Source organism: Hyperolius riggenbachi, chromosome 9 (assembly GCF_040937935.1).
Source record: "Hyperolius riggenbachi isolate aHypRig1 chromosome 9, aHypRig1.pri, whole genome shotgun sequence".
Lineage (NCBI taxonomy): Eukaryota > Metazoa > Chordata > Amphibia > Anura > Hyperoliidae > Hyperolius > Hyperolius riggenbachi.
Window position 1 is genome coordinate 134,765,189 of NC_090654.1, and position 16,949 is coordinate 134,782,137.

The window sequence follows — 16,949 nt, forward strand, 5'->3', positions numbered from 1 at the left end:
GCAATTTAACTGGGAGGCGCTCAGAAAACCGACTGCCTGGATCTTCCCCAAGTCGCCTGCACTTCTCACGGCTGGCCGTGAGTCCGTGACACTCCTTAGTAAAGAGAGGGAAAGCTCTGGGTCCTATAGAGCCTTCCTGTTCCACTCCCAGATCTCTTGTTCCAGCGCTGGCTCCCCCGGTAGCAGTATTCGACCACATTGGTCAGATACTGCTTTTCGCGCTGAATGAGGCTTCAGAAGTTTTTGGGAGCCCGAGTGCTTCTGAAGACAGGTGGCTCTGTACTGTGCCTGCGCGAGCACCTTCCCTTGCACGCAGGAGCAGTATGGAGTCGTCTGTCCTAAGTCCCCCACGGCTGGGGATTTAAGCGGGGGAGCTGCTGCTGCAATGAGGGGACCGAGAGAGGAGCGGGAAGGCTCCATAGGACCCAGAGCCTTCCCTCTCCTTAGGCAAGTATATGGCTGATTTTTCTTTTTAAAGTGGATCTGAACTCTTGCACAGGATAGAAGGAAAACAGAGAGGAATGCACCATGTATGTATTTAGAGAGTTTAGCCTGTCTAATACCCCCTCATTTGTGTATAATCACAAGTTGTAATCTGATCTCTCCCCTGTGTCACATGACTGTCTATGGCAGAGATGGCAGATATGCCCATTTGAAAGCACTGGATGTTAACAATACAGTATATCTGCTTCCATGAATCAGGAAGTAGAAACAGTGCAGATTTATTTCAAGATTTGTATCAGCTATAACAAAGAAATGTTTTTTGTTTACTGTAAAGGTTATTATGCTGTTGTGTAACTTTTAGAGCAGAGAGGACTTCTGCAGGTCCGCTTTAAGTTCCAATTGACTTTAAACGCTCCCTCAAAACTCACTTTTTCCAACAAGCATACACTCTGCCTTAGGCCATTTCCCCCTTAGACCTAAGGGCAAGTTGCTCTGTTGCTCTCCTTACTAGATAATCTAAAACACTCTGCCTCTAGGTACTTAGCTGGACAATCCATAAGGCAACTTAGGCAGGTGCATAGGGTTTGGCGAGAGTTTTTGGGGCCTTGTTTATACTAGCCCCAACAAATCTTACACATGCATGTTTGTATGGTGTGTGAGTGTACATTGTGCGTATGTGTGTATGTACAGTGTGTGTACAGTGTGTGAGTGTCAGTGTGTGTATTTACAGTGTGTGTGTACAGTGTGTGCATGTGTGTGTGTGTGTGTGTGTGTGTGTGTGTGTGTGTGTGTGTGTGTGTGTGTGTGTGTGTGTGTGTGTGTGTGTGTGTGTGTGTGTGTGTGTGTGTGTGTGTGTGTGTGTGTGTGTGTGTGCATTCAGGCATGTGTGTATGTACAGTGTTTATGTACAATGCGTATACAGTGTGTGTGTGCTTGTATGTACACGGTGTGTATAGTGTGTGTATGTCCATGCGTGTATGTACAGTGTGTGTATGCATGTGTTTATGTATGTACAGTGTGGGTGTGTACAGTGTTTGTATGCTTGTGTGTGTATGTATGTACAGTATGCGTGTTTGTGTGTATACACAGTGTGTGTGTAGTGTTTGTATGTGTGTATGTATGTACAGTGTGTGTTTGTATGTGTGTGTGTACACTCAGTGTGTGTATGTTTACAGTGTTTGTATGCATGTGTGTATGCATGTGTATGTATGTACAGTGTGTGTGTGTTTGTGTATACACAGTGTAAGTATACACAGTGTGTGTGTAAAGTGTTTGTATGCGTGTGTGTATATGCATGTGTATGTATGTACAATGTGTGTACACAGTGTGTGTGTATAGTGTTTGTACGCATGTGTGTGTATGTACAGTGTGTGTTTTTTAGGGCCCGTTTCCACTGGGGTGCCAGATCTGTTTCAATATTGGATGTGGCAGCTGTGCTGCTGTGAAGCCGCTGTTGAATCGCTTAGCCATGCAATGGCTACAGGGATTCGGATGGGTGCTGGAAGCTGTGTGCAGGAAACTGTAGCATGCCGTTCTGAAGTAAGCGATTTGGACAGCAAGCCCATTGACCAAATTGGCAGTGTTTCCTTGTCTGACTCGCATCCGGGGAAACGCTGTGGATTCGGAAGAGATTCGGTGCTGCTGGAAATGGCCTTAGCATTAAAAAGGCATGCTTTATGTGGTGAGGGAGGTGGATATAGTTTGGATATTGCACGGGCCACAGTTTGCCTGGGGGTAGGGCATTGTGTGGGCCAAGGGCTGCTTAGGACTTGGGAGAAGTGCCTGAGGGGACACAGGAGTTAGGTTTTAATGGAGGGGTGCTTGTCTAGGCCTCAAGAGGTCTTGGTACTTATCCGTTAGCCGGGTGCATCCGGCAGGTGGCGCTAAGTCCATTCATAGTTACTTCACGTAACAAAAGTGTGAATGTAACCGCCGCAGGTGGCGCTAATTGCATTCATAGTTATCGTAACAAAAGTGTGTTAATGTATACAATGTAATTGTGTTTGAAGTGGCCGTCTCGCTGCGGCCTAATGTATTGTAAAGTGTGAGTTAATGGAATTAAAATGAAGCCGGCGGCAATGTAACAAATGAAGCCGCCGGCTTCGCTCTCCTCCCCCTTTGCCCTCTCTCTCCTATAGAATACTGGCAGCCGGCGGGGACATGCGTGTCCCCCCCAGAGTCATTCGTCGCAAGCAAACAACCAGGATTCCCTGCCGCGAAGAACGACTCTGGGGGGACGCGCATTTCCCCGCTGGCTGCCAGTATTGTATAGGAGAGAACCCAAAACAAAACTCAAGGACCGCCACTCAATTGCTATAATGACATTTTATTGTATCAAAAAGGATAAGACAGCCTACTTCCCTCCCATACCCCCACCCATTAAAACCCCAATTGCCCGCACTGGATACACATAGGAGCGCTCCTATCGCAATCCAACCACAATCACGCCGCATTCATCTCCAACTGGATTGGCCAATCCTATTAATGGGACGAATTGAGGCTAATGCACTTCACAACGATTCCGAGGGGAGTCTCAAATGTAATAATGTTGTTTCCAGAGGATCACCATAGGTGTTTCAAGGTTTAGCACATGAACATAGTCCAAAACTCAATGTTCCTGAGTTATACTGTTCATAATTCGTATCCTCCGTATAACATCATTAACCACTGCTCATATTGGCACCAGGCCCAATTAGCATGTCATGACTGTATATTTTTGGCTGATTTTCCACACACCATTAGATTTCCATCAGCCACCACCAGGTTCTTAGGCTTTACCTTTCATCTAGTGCGCGGATTTGGCTTCAGCTTCCATGCTGCGGCGTCCCGCAGTATACAGGTACCTGTATCAGCCCTCTGACCTCCCAGTGATCGTTGCGCAATGTGCCACTCGGTTAGGATGCTAACTTGCTCCTCGTGTCCAGCGCGTTCAGCCACGCCCACATACGCGTTACGCCCACCAACGTGAGCTTCGTCAGTGTAATGACGCTGCGGCTGGGTAAGGGCGGAAATCCCTCTTCCTTTTAAAATGCCCATCATTAATCCAAGCCTCGCTCTGAGTTCTTCAATCGATTCTGCGCATTGCCTCTTTCTCAGCATCTAGTCAGCTTTAATATACTTCTTACATCACCCACAGCAGCAATCTTCTTGATTTAAAGTGCTAGTGCCTCAATCTTTAATTGTCTCATCAGCACTTATACAAATCATACAAATCAGTGTTGTTTTTGGTTTTATCCGGGGACAGTGCTATATAGGATGTCATGTGACCAATAACGTCACAGAGAGTCGGCACAACATGGCATGGCATAATACTCGTCATATTCATACATACACAGCAGACACAGCAGACACAGCACGTCCCGCATATCCATATGTACTCCCACATTATGCCCATTTATTGAAATAATCCTCAGCATTTATTTGTTTCTCACATTTCTACCTGTAACATAACAGAACAAAATGGGTTACCACCAGGGTTCACAAAACGTTCACAGTATATTTTATGTTTTATAGGGACGACTGTACTATACCCACCCAGTTATCTTGCCATGCTGATACCCATATTGGTATGACCTAATGCCAATATGCCAATCTCCAGATCTCTCGTTCATTACTGCTGCATTCCCCTGCATCCCAACAACCCAGACTTTATTCAGGTCAATCACAATCAAGGGCCTCAATAACCCCACTTATCAATTATCTGTGCTAACAGGGATAATCAAGATTTCCATCTCTCAAGGATATTCTTTTAAAAAATGTACCAAATTAAGCTCAGAATGTAATCCTCTTGGGATCAAGGTTCCTAGCATATATATCCATCTATTCTCCACTTGATATAGAAACCTTTCAAAGTCACCTCCCCTTGTATTCCTTTTAGGTTTAATTATACATTTAAATGTTAAGCAGTCTGGGTTGCTGTCATGGAATACAGCAAAATGCGTTCCCAACTGACTTTTTTCATCTGCAGCACTAATATTTCCCAGATGTTCCCCAATTCTTTCCTTAATCTTCCTTTTTGTTTTCCCTATATACTTCAGTCCACACGGGCAAGTGATCATATATATTACCCCCTCAGAATTACAGTTTACAAAGCTTCTTATCTCATATTCTTTATTTCCTTTTGCATTTGTAAATGTATTGGTCTTTTCCACCAATTTACAGTACCTACAATTCCCACATGGAAACATTCCATTTGGGATTGGGCCTAAAAAAACCCTTCCTTGGTTTGCATTATAGGTCTTGGAGTGTATTTCTGCCTTTACCAGGGAGTCTTTTAAATTCGGTGCCCTTCTCGGGGTCATAAGTGGGTATGGACCAACAATTTTGAGTAATTCAGGATCAAGGCTCAACACATGCCAGTGCTTTTCAAGCACCTTCCGTAGTTGAGACCAGTGAGACCCATAAGTTGTTATGAATCTCACCTTTCCTTTGCCATCATTTTTCCTCTTTTTCCTTTTTAGACAATCGCTTCGTTCAATAGTACCAACGCGATCCAGAGCACCCTCAAGCACTTGCTACGGGTACCCCCGTTTTCTAAAGCGCTCGACCATTTTATCAGCTTCCACATGGAATTCATCATCCTCTGAACAATTCCGACGCATCCTCAAAAGTTGTCCATATGGAATTCCCCACTTCTGACTCTTTGGATGAAAGCTAGTGGCATGAAGATATGTATTTCCTGCCGTCTCTTTTCTAAACACTGTTGTCTGTAACTTTCCATCTTTTTTCATTATCATGACATCCAAAAAGGACAACCTCTCCTTCTGAATGTCATATGTCACTTTTAAATTTCTAGAATTCACATTTAAACCTTCCAAAAAAGTCAATAAGCTCGCTTCCGGTCCCCTCCAGACGAGGAAGACGTCGTCTATGTAACGAAGCCATAGGGCGGCGTGCGCGCCGAACAGAGGGCAGGGGTACACATCACCCCTTTCCCATGCCCCAAGATGCAAACATGCATATGTCGGCGCGCACGCCGCCCCCATCGACGTCCCCCTCGTCTGGCGGTATACTGACCTATCTGCCATAAAACAATTGTTATACAAAACCAATTCCAATAGTTCAATCACTGTTCGGTTCCTATTTGGTGTCCATCCCCTATATTGAAACAAAAACTGCCTCACTGCATTAATCCCCACCTCGTGTGGGACTGAAGTATATAGGGACTCTATATCAACGCTTACCAGCAAATCATCTTCAAGGATCTCAAAATTCTTAATCAAATTTAACAGCTCACCAGTATCTTTTATAAAGGACGGCAACTCCTCCACTAGTCCTTTCAAATTGTCATCAATAAAAATTCCAACTTTTTCCAGTGGACCATCAATTGCTGCCACTATGGGCCGACCTGGGGGATTCTCCTTATTTTTATGGATTTTTGGTATCAAATATAATATAGGGATTTTGTAATGCTCAAACTTCATAAAATTATATTCTGCTGATGAAATCGACTCCTCCATTAAGGCCTCCTCTAGGATCCTATCTCTTTCACGTACTATCCCAGGGAATGGATTATCTCGTAACTTTACATATGTGTCACTGCAGGTCAATTGTCTGTTCATTTCCCTAAAATACGCTTCCTTGCTCCACAGTACAATATTTCCCCCCTTATCACTTCCACGAATGATGATGTTGTCCGCCTCTTTTAAATCAGTAATTGCCTGTCTCTCCAAGGGGGACAGATTATCAAACCTTGGGCCCCAATGAATATTTTCCAGGTCTCGACTGACCAAGTCAGAAAAGACCTTTATGTTTTTCTCCATGGAGAGTGGAGGCATATACCTTGACAGCTTTTTCAAATCAGAGTGGACTGCACCACCACACGCAACCTCGTGACTCGGGGCTACTACTATCCTACTCTCATCCATAAGACTTTCCACATCCATAAGACTTTCCAGATCTCTTAAAAGGGACCTCTCCTCCAATGATCTAACCTCTAATCCTTCTTCAGGGCTCTCTTCGGACTCAGGGGACTTGTTATCCTTTGTCACAAACATCTTTCTGAACAAAACCTTACGCAAAAAAAATTGAAAATCTTTGAACGTGTCAAAAGGATCCCCTCCACACACTGGGGAGAAGGACAGTCCCTTATTTAACACAGAGATATGATGATCTCCTAAAGCAAAATCAGTTAAATTCACAATGTTATTCTCGTCCCCTGTGTCTTCCGTTCCCCCTGCTCTCTTTAATCCTTGTATGTTTTGCCCTTCCTGTATGGCTGCACCCTCTTCTTCAAAATCGGTTGCACATTTTTGTCCCACTTCTGTTTGCCTCGCTGTCCCTTCCCTTTCTCCTGTATCTTTTTTGGATGATTGGGGTCTCCTATTTTTTCCTCTTCTCCTTCTTCTTCTTCCTCGTCTGTTTCCTCTCCATCCTCTAAAAAAGAGATGGATTTCCCTGAAGCAGACGGGGAACTATCAGGGCTCTCATCACCGCCTGGTCTCCTCCCTCTGCTTCTAGATCTAGACCCTGCCCTGCCTTGGTTACAATTGTAGTATTCCCCATCATTCCACTCTTTTACATCAATCTGAAATTTATTTTGCTTAACCATTTTAATTCTTTTTTGAGTAGCTTCCACTTCTCGTTTCACCATCTCATTTAATTTTGCAAATTCCACATGAGATTTATGACACTCCAATTGGGCTATACTCTCTGCTATTCAGGGCCGGCGCTACCATAGAGGCAGAGGAGGCAGCTGCCCTAGGGCCCCAGAGCTTGTAGGGGCCCCCAGTGGCTACAAGAGGAAAAAAAAATTCAAAATTGGCCTTATAGTTTTTGAGAAAATCGATTTTAAAGTTTTAAAGGAAAAAAAATACACATTTAAAAACCTGCCGACTTTAATGGTTGATAGCAAATCCACCTTAAATGCTAGAAACCCTAAATTTGCAGGATATGTTAAGGAGATCATTAGGCATAAGAGGAAAAAACAATTTTTCAAAAAGACCTTATAGTTTTTGAGAAAATCGATTTTAAAGTTTCGAAGGAAAAAAGTATACTTTTAAATGCGGTAAATTGTCACTTTTAGTCGCAAACCTAACGGTAGTGTAATTTTAGATGCATCAAAAGAAAGCGCAATACATTTCCTGACTGGGTTTCCAGGAGGTCTATACGCAGCCACAGCGCTTTGGCCAGGGATCGCTATACAGCCGCAATATGGCTGTATGAAGATCCCTGGCATTTTTTTCTATTTTCCCAAATTTTTTTTATGTTGAGTGTGGGATTTTTTTTTTTTTTAAATTATGTGAAACTTTTTAACCCCTTGTCCCCCATGCAGGCTGGAATAGCCAGAATGTGGAGCTCCGACCGATTGGGACTTCACACCCTGACTATACCAGCTGCAAAAAAGGTCCCCTAATGCCGATTTTTGTTCCGGGGTATATGTTGGGGGGGCCCCCCAGGTTTATTTTGCCCTGGGGGCCCATTGTTGCTTAAACCGGCCCTGCTGCTATTTCAGATTTTAATTCATCCAATTGGATAGTTTCCTCCTCAATCATAATTCTCATAACATTCAGATCACGTGCAATAGCCAAAGATTTCCATTTGGGTATAAACCGGGGATTCCTTAAATGTCCCGCCGGCACAAATCTATTTCTCATTCCCCACGGGACTACCCCTTTGTCTACATAAGATTGCATTGTTTGAATGCTCCATTTCCGTCTCAGATGTCTCAATGTCAGTTTTTTATGATACCTGAAGAATCTTTTCCTGACTTTCTTTGCTGACTTCTTTAAAAGCTGATGATATATCTGAATCAATTTCTGATCCCAAAACATAAGCCATTTTTACTTGGATAAGATCAGGGGCGTAACTAGGCCCCACCGGGCCCCCCTGCAGATTTTCTGACGTCAGCCGCTAGAGGGAGAAGTCTCCGATGGAACGCACGGAAGCAGGTATGTATCTGCCCGCCGCTCGCTGCCCACCACAGCCCCACAGACACTTACGAGCTGGAGGGGAGCGCAGAGGGGAGAGCCCCGAGGTGAGGGAGAGGGGGGAACTACCCCTCTCCCCGCCGACTGTGGGCAAGGCTTTCCCCTCATGCTGCCACCCCTCCAGCACCCACAAAACGGCCCCAAGCGGGCCCCAGGGGGGGGGCCGGGCCCCCCCCGCGGGCGCAGGGGCTGCAGGGCCTATTCCTACGCCCCTGGATAAGATAGATTAATTAATTGATTAAAATTCCCACCCTACGGTGGAGGATAGGTAGGAGTTCCTGTCTCTAACTATCTATACCACTGCAAGATCGTTCACACTGGAAATGGAAATGGAAATGACTTATGGGTCTCACTGGTCTCAACTACGGAAGGTGCTTGAAAAGCACTGGCATGTGTTGAGCCTTGATCCTGAATTACTCAAAATTGTTGGTCCATACCCACTTATGACCCCGAGAAGGGCACCGAATTTAAAAGACTCCCTGGTAAAGGCAGAAATACACTCCAAGACCTATAATGCAAGCCAGGGAAGGGGTTTTTTAGGCCCAATCCCAAATGGAATGTTTCCATGTGGGAATTGTAGGTACTGTAAATTGGTGGAAAAGACCAATACATTTACAAATGCAAAAGGAAATAAAGAATATGAGATAAGAAGCTTTGTAAACTGTAATTCTGAGGGGGTAATATATATGATCACTTGCCCGTGTGGACTGAAGTATATAGGGAAAACAAAAAGGAAGATTAAGGAAAGAATTGGGGAACATCTGGGAAATATTAGTGCTGCAGATGAAAAAAGTCAGTTGGGAACGCATTTTGCTGTATTCCATGACAGCAACCCAGACTGCTTAACATTTAAATGTATAATTAAACCTAAAAGGAATACAAGGGGAGGTGACTTTGAAAGGTTTCTATATCAAGTGGAGAATAGATGGATATATATGCTAGGAACCTTGATCCCAAGAGGATTACATTCTGAGCTTAATTTGGTACATTTTTTAAAAGAATATCCTTGAGAGATGGAAATCTTGATTATCCCTGTTAGCACAGATAATTGATAAGTGGGGTTATTGAGGCCCTTGATTGTGATTGACCTGAATAAAGTCTGGGTTGTTGGGATGCAGGGGAATGCAGCAGTAATGAACGAGAGATCTGGAGATTGGCATATTGGCATTAGGTCATACCAATATGGGTATCAGCATGGCAAGATAACTGGGTGGGTATAGTACAGTCGTCCCTATAAAACATAAAATATACTGTGAACGTTTTGTGAACCCTGGTGGTAACCCATTTTGTTCTGTTATGTTACAGGTAGAAATGTGAGAAACAAATAAATGCTGAGGATTATTTCAATAAATGGGCATAATGTGGGAGTACATATGGATATGCGGGACGTGCTGTGTCTGCTGTGTCTGCTGTGTATGTATGAATATGACGAGTATTATGCCATGCCATGTTGTGCCGACTCTCTGTGTCGTTATTGGTCACATGACATCCTATATAGCACTGTCCCCGGATAAAACCAAAAACAACACTGATTTGTATGATTTGTATAAGTGCTGATGAGACAATTTAAGATTGAGGCACTAGCACTTTGAATCAAGAAGATTGCTGCTGTGGGTGATGTAAGAAGTATATTAAAGCTGACTAGATGCTGAGAAAGAGGCAATGCGCAGAATCGATTGAAGAACTCAGAGCGAGGCTTGGATTAATGATGGGCATTTTAAAAGGAAGAGGGATTTCCGCCCTTACCCAGCCGCAGCGTCATTACACTGACGAAGCTCACGTTGGTGGGCGTAACGCGTATGTGGGCGTGGCTGAACGCGCTGGACACGAGGAGCAAGTTAGCGTCCTAACCAAGTGGCACATTGCGCAACGATCACCGGGAGGTCAGAGGGCTGATACAGGTACCTGTATACTGCGGGACGCCGCAGCATGGAAGATGAAGCCAAATCCGCGCACTAGATGAAAGGTAAAGCCTAAGAACCTGGTGGTGGCTGATGGAAATCTAATGGTGTGTGGAAAATCAGCCAAAAATATACAGTCATGACATGCTAATTGGGCCTGGTGCCAATATGAGCAGTGGTTAATGATGTTATACGGAGGATACGAATTATGAACAGTATAACTCAGGAACATTGAGCTTTGGACTATGTTCATGTGCTAAACCTTGAAACACCTATGGTGATCCTCTGGAAACAACATTATTACATTTGAGACTCCCCTCGGAATCGTTGTGAAGTGCATTAGCCTCAATTCGTCCCATTAATAGGATTGGCCAATCCAGTTGGAGATGAATGTGGCGTGATTGTGGTTGGATTGTGATAGGAGCGCTCCTATGTGTGTCCAGTGCGGGCAATTGGGGTTTTAATGGGTGGGGGTATGGGAGGGAAGTAGGCTGTGTTATCCTTTTTGATACAATAAAATGTCATTATAGCAATTGAGTGGCGGTCCTTGAGTTTTGTTTTGGGTGCATTGTTGTATGGACCTGCCTTCCCTCACAGAGTGTGGGGTATGCTCATACAATTTAATAAGGATCTGTGCACCGGAGAAATTGTAATTGTTTGTATAGGAGAGAAGCAGGGGGAGGAGAGCGAAGCCGGCAGCTTCATCTGTTACATTGCCGCCGGCTTCATTTTAATTCCATTAACTCACACTTTACAATACATTTGGCCGCAGCGAGACGGCCACTTCAAACACAATTACATCGTATACATTAACACACTTTTGTTACGATACAGTGGCTTGCAAAAGTATTCGGCCCCCTTGAAGTTTTCCACATTTTGTCACATTACTGCCACAAACATGAATCAATTTTATTGGAATTCCACGTGAAAGACCAATACAAAGTGGTGTACACGTGAGAATTGGAACGAAAATCATATATGATTCCAAACATTTTTTACAAATAAATAACTGCAAAGTGGGGTGTGCGTAATTATTCGGCCCCCTTTGATCTGAGTGCAGTAAGTTGCCCATAGACATTGCATGATGAGTGTTAATGACTAAACAGAGTGCACCTGTGTGTAATCTAATGTCAGTACAAATACAGCTGCTCTGTGATGGCCTCAGAGGTTGTCTAAGAGAATATTGGGAGCAACAACACCGTGAAGTCCAAAGAACATACCAGACAGGTCAGGGATAAAGTTATTGAGAAATTTAAAGCAGGCTTAGGTTACAAAAAGATTTCCAAAGCCTTGAACATCCCACGAAACACTGTTCAAGTGATCATGCAGAAATGGAAGGAGTATGGCACAACTGTAAACCTACCAAGACAAGGCCATCCACCTAAACTCACAGGCCGAACAAGAAAAGCGATGATCAGAAATGCAGTCAAGAGGCCCATGGTGACTCTGGACGAACTGCAGAAGTCTACAGCTTAGGAGGGGGAATCTGTCCATAGGACAACTATTAGTCATGCACTGTACAAAGTTGGCTTTTATGGAAGAGTGGCAAGAAGAATGCCATTGTTAACAGAAAAGGATAAGAAGTCCCGTTGGCAGTTTGCCACAAGCCATGTGGGGGACACAGCAAACATGTGGAAGAAGGTGCTCTGGTCAGATGAGACCAAAATGGAACTTTTTGGCCAAAATGCAAAACGCTAAGTGTGGCGGAAAACTAACACTGCACATCACTCTGAACACACCATCCCCACTGTCAAATATGATGGGGGTAACATCATGCTCTGGTGGTGCTTCTCTTCAGTAGGGACAGGGAAGCTGGTCAGAGTTGATGGGAAGATGGGTGGAGCCAAATACAAGGGCATTCTTGGAAGAAAACCTCTTGGAGTCTGCCAAAGACTTGAGACTGGGGCGGAGGTTCACCTTCCAGCAGGACAATGACCCTAAACATAAAAACAGTGCAACAATGGAATGGTTTAAAACAAAACATATCCATGTGTTAGAATGGCCAGATCTAAATCCAATCGAGAATCAGTGGCAAGATCTGAAAACTGCTGTTCACAAACACTGTCCATCTAATCTGACTGAGCTGGAGCTGTTTTGCACAGAAGAGTGGGCAAGGATTTCAGTCTCTAGATGTGCAAAGCTGGTAGAGACATACCCTAAAAGACTGTCAGCTGTAATTGCAGCAAAAGGTAGTTCTACAAAGTATTGACTCAGAGGGCTGAATAATTACGCACACCTCACTTTGCAGTTATTTATTTGTAAGAAATATTTGGAATCATGTATGATTTTCGTTCCACTTCTCACGTGTACACCACTTTGTATTGGTCTTTCACGTGGAATTCCAATAACATTGATTCATGTTTGTGGCAGTAATGTGACAAAATGTGGAAAACTTCAAGGGGGCCGAATACTTTTGCAAGCCACTGTAACTATGAATGCAATTAGCGGCACCTGCGGCGGTTACAGTCACACTTTTGTTATGTGAAGAAACTATGAATGGAATTAGCGCCACCTGCCGGATGTGCCCGGCTAACGGATAAGTACCGAGGTCTTTATACATGGTAGTGCACAAAAGACCAGCGCTTCTACTTGTCTCCTGCACAAGTTTACAGGCAGGCCCTGACCAGTCCCCTGTGCACCTCTTGCTCAGTCCCTGTTGTGTGTACCCTCTCTGGCTTTATTAAAGCCTGTCTTCACTGTACTTGCTGCTGTATGAGTAACGCTCTCAAGGCAGTACATGCTTCAGTAAAGCTGGAGAGGACACATACAGCAGGGATAGAGAAAGCGGCGCATGAGGACAGGCTACTCATTGTTTGCCTGTATACTTGCGTTTATGACAGGCATCTGGGCCGGTCTTTCGTGCACCACCCTGTACTTCATAAAGGCATGGGAGGGGTTTATTTTCTAGGCCACAGTCCAGCTTTATAAAGTGCTGGTATAATCTATGCCGCAGGTACCGCTGCGGAATATGTTGGTGCTATATAAATAAAAAATAATAATAAAAATAATAATAATAATAATGGTGTAATGCTGTGAACGCATTGATCATTTCCGACACGTCCCATCACCCGCCCGATCGATTCCGCGCTTAATACCGCATGGGGGACAATGGAAAAAGATAAGGAAAACGAGCAGAAAATAAGAGAATAGCCCACGGGGCCGAGCGGGGAATCGATCGGGCGGAAGAATCGAGCCGCGGAAACGTACTGTGTATTCCCGGCATTAGGTGAAAAATTATTGTGTACAGGTGTACCAGCTACGTCACAGACCTTTCCTACAGCAACAGATTGAAACTGGGTGTAACGGTTGGTATCAGCACACAGAGAGTATCTGATTATTGATGATCTGCAGTATCACCAACAATACTGACGTTTACCTGATTATTAGTGATCTGCAGAATCACCAATAATACAAGTATGACTAACCTCTGGACACCTAGCAAAGTGTAAGTGTTTGGGTGCAACAGTAACTTTAATAGTTTGACCAGATCTCACCAGAGGGGCTGGTGAGGTACTATCAGTACACTAAGCGTGCACTAGCGTACAAGTTCCAGCAGGCTGGAGAGTACAATAATGAAGAGGCTGAATCTCCCGGGGAGCGGGTGATTCAGATAGTACTGCAGGCACGAGAACACCCGTGGGGCGGGTGACCCAGACTGAACAGTAGCCTAGGAGATACAATAATACTACAATGACAGATACCCTATAAGAGCAGGTAATTGGGGCTGAACTACAGCTATAACAGAACGGTTCCACCAGAGGGGCTGGTGTAACTAGTACCTCACCAGTAGCGAGGGCCCACTGGTGAGTAGAATGGTCAGGCAGGCAAGGTTCGGCAACAGAGAGGTAAGTAAATACAAAATCGTGAGACAAGAGAGTAATCAGTAATCAGGCAGAGGTTCAGTAACAGGAAAGTACGTATCGGTGTAGAATCGTGAGGCAAGAGAGTAATCAGTAATCAGGCAGAGGTTCAGCAACAGGTAGACAGATGGGCAGAAGTACAGGATCAGAAAACAGATTCAAAGTCAGAGTGCTAGCCAGTGTCGTACACAGGAGATCAATACAATAATAATATCCTAGCCTGGGTGTGAAATCCTTGGCAACAACACCCCGGAACTAGTCTAACAAAATTACAATAACAAGACTGCAAAATTCCTAAGCTTGGTGTGAAATCCGTAGCATCAACACCAGGGAACTACCTAAGGTCTGCGTGCTCACACGCAAGTATTCACGACAACAGACAAAGTAGCAATGCAGCCCGGAGGCTTATGAAGCAGAGGAAACCTCACTGGCACGCCTCCCTCTCATCAGCCAATCCTGGGCGCCGTGGGTCTCCCCTGACGTCAGCAGACCGGCAGGTCAGCTGACGGGCTTCCTCCCCGCATAAAGCTCCCGTCTATGGCAGCCCCCTGCACGGGAGAGCGTTCCGTCCTCGGCGTCCTGCACGCCGAACGGACGGATGGCCGCATGGAGGCAGCTGCGGCGGCGGTGCTGTTCGCCGCAGCTGCCTCGGATATTACACTGGGCAAATCAAATGCCATTGCAGCTGATTTCGATTGTGTTCATTTTCAGTCTGCAGATTAATTACAACCAAATTTGCATCCACTCAAAGACCATCTATATTGCCTACCGCCACCTTCATATCACTAGAATCTACTCATCACTAAAATCTACTTATTATTACCTCCTTGTGATTAGAATCTATCACAATTTTTGTGCTTTTAGTAGTATCTCTTTATAGTAAACTCTGATATAGTAAACCTCTTGATATAGTAAACCTAGGTCCCAGCAACCGTGTCTGTATAAATATACAATGCATGACCAATTCTGATATAGTAAACTTCTGATATAGTAAACTACCTTTCCTGGTCCCTTGAATTGTACTATAGAGGAATTCTACTGTATTTGGTAAATTTTGCACACTACTAGTAATATTTGCATATTGTTGGTATTCTCTACTTTTATTTGGCAATGCCTGCATTACTTTGGATGGTTTTATTTAATAAGAAAAGAGGGTGTGGTTTTGGATGTGGCCTGAGATGAAGGGCGGGGTTTAGGGCACCAGAACTTCTGTGCCTATAGACTCCTAAGCCCTGAGCACTACAGAATATGTTAGCGCTTTATACATCAAAAATAAAGTCCCCAATGATCTACTTATTTTAAAATGCTATTATTAAGAGAAGAGTAGTAATAATAGAAAAGACCAATGCTCCTTATTTATAGTGTGAATTATTAGGCTGCGTGGCTGCAAGACTGTCAAAGGGGTGTAATTTACTTAAACTTTTTACCTGACAACTTTAATCTGAGAAGGTTTTAAATGACAAACAGAAACCGAGAGCCCCCAATATAGTTTTGTATTTAAGTCAACTGTATGGCGTAAACATAATGATATCAGTAGTTATACTCACAAACATGGGTTACCACACAGGCAACCACTGATCAGGCAGGTGGGGAGAATTTTAACCTGACCCCACTCAGGTCAAAAAGTCACTCTCTGTAGAAATGGGGATACACCCCTCCACCAAGGGTGGACTAGACTGGTTGCAATTTGTATACAGATTAAAACCCGTTTAAAAAGGGGGAAGTTGGTGGACTTACCTCCCTCGTAGAAAACAGACAATAGTGAATTTACAGTAATTCCCATTTATTACAATCTCCAATTTACACATGTATTGCTGTCATTCCTTTTCAACTATTATAGCATTTTTATCAGCACACAGATAAATAAAAAGTATTGTCTAGGACTTTGTAGGGAGGAGAGTGCATTGAATTATTTTCACGTCATGGGGTGGGAAGTGGTTAAGGACTGAAACTGATTATGTCATCATAACATAGTTTGGTTAAAAAAAGAAACCTGTCCATCAAGACAAAGTAGAGGGTGAACATTCACATTGGAACGAAAAAACACAGAGACACCGGGACCCCAAATGGTGCAGTATGTCACAAACGATAGAAGAAGCAAAAAAATATAAACAGAGGGTACTCACAAAGGGATGTTGCAACGGGGCCACCAACCACTTTCAGGCAGGTGGAGATCAATAAACCCGACTCCACTCACGGGTTCAGGCTAGCCGGAGATAGTCACGCTGTTTGAGAAAAAGGCCACAGGGTCCAAGGGTATCTCTTACCCTGAGCCGTGGGGGGGGGGGGGGGGGGGTATACAATACACAACAGGATGAAAAGGCGCCCAGAAAATGGTAAAATGAATTAAAAACAATAAAATAAATAACGTTTGAGATGGCTTACCTCAATGAAGACAAATTCATATAAAAATTTACTTTAATAGCACTGGCAACGCATTGGGCTTGATTCACAAAGCTGTGATACACTTAGCCAGATTCTGTTGATAGCTTAAAGTACTAATTGCATTGTTTATTTGTTATGACTTTCTGCTTACTCTGACTATCCTCCTGTTTGTCGATTCTGTACCTCAGCAATCTGATTCACATTGCCGACCCTGCTTGTTATTGATGCTGAATCAGTCTTCCGTTTCTGTACTGTACCTGTCCGCTCGTTGCCTACTGTGCCTGTCTGACCTCGCTACCCGCACCAGTGGGCCTAGCCACTGGTGAGGGATATTACTGTCTGTATCATCTACTCCTAGGCTGCAGTACTGTCTGTATCATCCACTCCTAGGCTGCAGTACTGTCTGTATCATCCACACCTAGACTACAGTA